This window comes from Lygodium microphyllum, chromosome 25, assembly GCF_053477565.2.
Source record: "Lygodium microphyllum isolate KBCC chromosome 25, Lygodium_microphyllum_v1.1.10, whole genome shotgun sequence".
Lineage (NCBI taxonomy): Eukaryota > Viridiplantae > Streptophyta > Polypodiopsida > Schizaeales > Lygodiaceae > Lygodium > Lygodium microphyllum.
Genome location: NC_141159.1, coordinates 86,055,991 through 86,061,990, shown reverse-complemented (window position 1 = coordinate 86,061,990; position 6,000 = coordinate 86,055,991).

Below are 6,000 nucleotides of genomic sequence, written 5' to 3'. Positions count from 1 at the left end.
GAGAGAGAGAGAGAGAGAGAGAGAGAGAGAGAGAGAGAGAGAGAGGGGTGAGTTGAAAGTGTGAGGGTGAGGAACCAAGAGGGTGAAGTCTCCATCTTTTCTCACACTATGTCATGTCTTATCATGTTCTCCTCTAGCATGACAAAGGTCGTAGAGGATTTGAGAATCTAAGAGGTGCATCTTGGATCATGGAGTGTGCATAGATCATCCTTCATTTGTTGAAGGTACACTTTTGTGTATTCACTACAAACAGATCTTATGTTCATGTGCAAGAGGCTACATGTGAAGTAGTAGTTGATTAAGTGGTTAAGGCTCCTAAAATAATAGGAGTGCATCCAAATGTCCCAAATACGTTGAGTGTGTATTTTCCAACAATATAACCTAGAGATTCTAGACTTCATATCTCTCTAAACCACTCTCCATAAGAAGTCATATGGTTAGAGACACATGAGTCTACATACCATACACCATTCTTAGATGTACTATAAATAGTCATAGTATTGATAAAATGTTGCATGACAAAAGAGTTGCTTGCTTTCATCATCATTGTTTTTGCTAGTGGAAGCATATTTATATTGCTATTTTTTCCCATTTCTAATTCCAGCATTCTTTTTGAAAAAGCAAGCATTTTTAAGTATACCATTGTTAAATTAATGTGATAAAAACTTTCTAATGAAACTTTTCAAAGATGCTTACTTCCTTACTGCACATGCCCATAGATTCATGATCATGCCCAAGGACTTCAATGTTATATACCATTTGTGGCTTTGACTATGACGACTTCTTAACCCTGTCAAGATCTAAGATTATCGCATGCTGTAGATCCTCATCATACACCCTCTATGCCCACGGCTCGAGAAGTTGGGGCTACCTCTACCTCCTGTGATAGGAACACCCACTCACATTGAGTAAGTTGCTAATAGGAGCTGCAACTATAGCACAAGCCGTAGCCCCAACCTAAAGACAAGCCAAAACCCCCAACCCCAACAATAACCCAAGTTGCAACCCCAACTCAAGTGGTTACCCCAACCCTAGCCTAAGCCCCAACCCAGTCTAGCTTGAAGCCCCAAACCCACACCAATTCCAATTTCAACCTAAATCCCAATCCCAACACCATGACCCCAATCCCAACCCTAGCCCCAATCATCACAAGTATCTATCTCTACCTGAGCAGCACAATGATCCACGTGATCTGGATCCCATGAGCATGTCACCAAACTCAAACAAATGCAAGGTCCTACTTGGGATGGTTTTGATCATAGAGGGGATTGGTTGGTAGTCATCATGTTCGATGCACTTGACATAAGGGTGCTTTGTCACCCCAAATGTAGAGAAACTCATTGACACAATTGTAAACTCCCTCCAATTGTAAGTTTGGTTCTATTTGGTGTTTGTTCATGTTTATCATTTGTTCTCACTATGAATAAGAGCTCAAGTTAACCTTTGTTCTATTTAGTGTGTGGTCATGTTTATCCTTTGTTTTCACTAAATATAAGGGCTCAACTTTTTTGTTCTCTTGTTTTTCCTAGGTACATATTGACCTTATTCTCTTTAGAGGTCTAAAGGGTTGTTTTTGGCATAGGTCCTTTGCCTTGGAACCTTTTTGGATGACGTCTCTTTTGTGCAAGCTTTGAACTTTTTTCCCTAATGATTCTTGATAACTTGCAAATTTTTTTTTCCGTCTTACAGTGAGAAGTGAGTGCCTAATCAAGAGAATTATTACAAGCTAGCTCCTTACAATAGTGATTTTGTTTGATCAAGTTTTAGTATCAATGCTTTGGGCTAATAATCCATTCTCTTTGTTTTTATAGCCAGCATTAGAGTTTGATTTGGTACAATATGCAAAAACATGTATGTTATTTTGCAAATACTACTCGTAGGGGGCTACCATGGATGTGCCCAACAATAAGTAGATACATGGCCAGTTAGTTTATTTTCTTTCAAGGGTGTGGTCATAGAACTAACTTGTGCCTTTACAGCTACTTGCAATTTTTTGTGCTGCTTGGAATACATCATATTGGAACACAACCTTATGGAGTACATGACCACACAAAACACACAAGTCTCAAAATAGCCAAACAATGTTAGTTTTAGGTGGAGAAGGTACCTCAACTCACTTCCTCCTCTAAAGCATATTTTTGGGATTCCAAAACTAAGTGGCTTTTGTAGTGCAAGTTTCTTTTGTCAATCAAAGTTTGCATTTGCAAGAGATGAATTTACATGCATACTTAGATATTGATCCAAATAAATTTTTAATCATTGTAATCCAACATCTTGTAATTATTTATGATGGGAGATTGCCATAGAGATGAGATAGCTTAAGCACAAAAAATTATAAGAGAGAAAGAGATGGGGGGAAAGGCGATGCCAACACAAAGAAGTCCACAACTTAGGACTATGAAAGAGCAACAACAAGCCATGATCCGATTGGCGAGGAGTGGGTCAATTGACGGTAGGGGTGCAAAGGAAGTCACTACTATAGATGGTGTCATTGAGAGGGCCAAGGTGTTGTAGATGGAGTCACAACCACTCAAAGAGAGTCACAGAGGGAGTCTTGGGTGTAGAGGGGCTCACATGCATAAACATTGCCATAAGAAGCAATGTGGTGTGATATGGAGGCGATGTGACATGAAACCTTTCCATCATTTCCATTGTCACAATCTCCTCATCAAACCTCCTCGATCTCACCAACCTCACTAATCTTGCTAACCACATAGCTGCCTTGGAGGAACCAATTGCAACTATCAAGGTTTTAAACCAAGTTTTTTTAGCTTCTTGAGAGTTTAGCCTAAGGTTGCTAGTATTGTATTCCTACTTTTGTAGCTCCTTCAGAGTTTATCCAATAGACTTTTGTAAATATTTATTATTATTATTGTCATCATCATCATACATGAATATGTTAAAATATTAAAAGATTATATTGCTAAACTTTTTTATTACATAGATTGACTCTTATTGGAGCTTGGTTGCCATAGATTGTATTCACAAGCAATGCTTATAATTATACTAAAAGTAAAGAGAGTTTTGCTTTGATATCTTTGTAGTATGTACTTTTCTTTCTCCTCTTTGATATCAGCAACTTTTTCAATATTAATGATTCACATTAAAGAAGTTAAGTCAAATATAGAGATAAGTTTGTATAATTTGATGCATAAACTTACCCTTTGTTATCAAGTTTGAACACAAATGAGTTTGGCAATTTAATATCTTTATTCTACAAGCCCATCCTTACTTAATGTAGTGTATATGATAAGCTGACCTTCAAATTTGTAATGACTTCCTCATTGAATCATATATCAAGATCCAATGTAGGCTATTAACTCAAGTCATCAAGATTTTAGTCTAAAGTAACTACACTTCTACCAATGTAATGCCATCTACTATACTAAACCTAAGGATGAAATTTTGAGTGGCTAACATGTATTTATAAGCAATAGAGTCATGATCTATCTTATTAGTTAACTTGCCTTCTATTTTAATATCCAATCCTTCATTAATAAATTGCAAGGTGTGATCACATGCTAGTCTTTTCATTGAGAGCATGGCCTTTTATCTCCTTATTTGAGCATTGGAAAAAAGTCCAAAAATACATTAATAGGCATAAACAATGTGATTTTACTTAGCCTACTTGAGATATTAGGCTTCAATGCTCTTTGTATCTTAGAAAATATTGTGTTCAAGCTTGAAAATTTAGGTAAAGGAGGGGGAATATTACATCCCATCGGTAATGTTGCATGGGGTCAATATAAAGATGATCATTAAAAAATATCCCATTTTCTACAAGCTGTGTTTTCTTTCTACCGTTATACATTTCTTCTCTATTGGGACCATGCAAAACATAAATAATGCCAATAGTAAACTCAATCGGCTACCATTTGTCAATATTAGACAAATAGACATTTGCATAAAACAAATGACAAGTATGTAAAAAGATAAACACCAAGGATTAAATACTTATAGTTGGGTCTATGGAGTATAAGGTTTAAGGTAACAAATCTCAAATATAGCTCTTTATGCATAAACACATTTTGTGTTAGCACTTTTTTCATGCAATTTTTGCTTTTTGCTCCTAGTCCAAAGTATTTGGTTTTACCCTTTTAAGAAAAGATGAATTAGCTTCTACATCTGTATCTTTTTCTATGTTTTGCTTGTTGCATGGTGATCCAAATATCTCTATTAATAATAGTTGGAAATTATTCTCCATTGTTTTTAAATTAAATATTGATATGGATACACTTTGAGAGCTTGGGCGCCTTGTTGAAGGTTGAATATTTGTATGCATGGTTGAGAGAGGGAAGGAAAGGAAAAGATACAATGTGATGAAAGTTTGAAGCACTCATCTATTTTGTGATTTGAAATTAGATACAACATGAGGAAAGTTTGAAGCACATTTTGGAAACTAAAGATCCATCAATAGGGATAAAGACAATGAAGCCTTTAGATCTCAGGGCAATGAAGATAAGGCCCTAGTTAGAGGGTGAAAGGTAGAGCTCAAGTGGATGCACACAAGTGGAAGCAAGAGCTACTATAAATGGAGAGAGAGAGAGAGAGAGAGAGAGAGAGAGAGAGACCCTATGTGGGAACTCCGATAGTCACGATGTATGACTCGCATTCCCTTATTCAATATTTATTAAAAGAATAAATAATAAAGTGACAATGATGGGTGCCCGCTACCTCTAGTGTATAAGTGTGTGGTCATGGTATATTTAGTAAATACAAGGCGACGTAGGTACAAGTTCCTTTACCCCCAACAACATCCTAATTAAAGGAAAATGTGCATTGAGTGAGGAGAGAACAAGAAAAAAGTGGCCTACGCCCATCTTATTCCTAAGAAAGGCAAAGCATTTCATTGAAAGACTTTTAGTGAGCAGATCTGCGGGATTCTCTTGAGTCAAGATCTTGACAAAGCTCAAAAAACTTGTCTTGTACCACCTCTCATGAAGTGATAGCACACTTCAATGTACTTTGTATTCGCATGGAAGATGAGATTCTTGGCTAGTTGAATAGCACTCATAGAATCTGAATGTACTGTAGGAGTAATAGTAATACCAAGGTCTGATCTAACTATATGGCCTCCTTGCAAGCCTCAATGGCTATAATATACTCTATCCCTGTATAGTAGATAATTCCATGCATTTATCCTAGATATCCAAGAAACAACACATCCAACAAAGGTGAAGATATACCGAAAGGTGAACTTCCTACTATTTGCATGTTGTACATAGTCGGAGTTAGTGTAACCCATGACTATAGTATTCTAACCACCACAACAAATGCATATATCTATAGTGTATTTCAAATACCTCATGATACCCTTCACAATGTCCCAATGTTGTTAGCCAAGTGTAGCCATATAGCATGCCACAACTCCCACTACAAATGCTATGTCAAGGCAAGTGGCTATTATGGCATATATCAAACTACCCATTGTGGATGTATAAGGGATCTTGGCCATGTCGACTGACTAGGGATAATTGGCCTAATTGACCTTATATCAGGTAAAGGGCATTCAATAGGCTTAACATTGTGCACATGGAATTGCTCAAGTACCTTTTGTATGTACTTCTACTGTGATAAGTAAAGAAGCCCCTTAGAGCAATCATGTGTGATGTGCATACCAAAAATATGTGAGACCTGCCCCATTTTCTTCACCTTAAAGCTCTTCTTGAGCTCTGTTGTCAAAGCATATGGCTCATCATGAGTTCTCCTAGCAATCAAGATATCATTGACATAAAGTACCAAGATAATAAGGCTTCCATCACGAGCTTTCTTTGCGTAAATATACAAATCTATATCACTATGAGTATATCCCTACAAATGTATGAAAACATAGAACTTATGGTACCACTCCCTAGGTGCTTGCTTAAGGCCATAAAGACTATTTCTCAAATTGCATACTAGGTGTTCCTTACCCTCTTTCATAAAGACCTTAGGCTGCTGCATATAGACATCCTCATGCAAGTCCCCATGCAGAAAAGTCATTTTCACATCAATCTAATA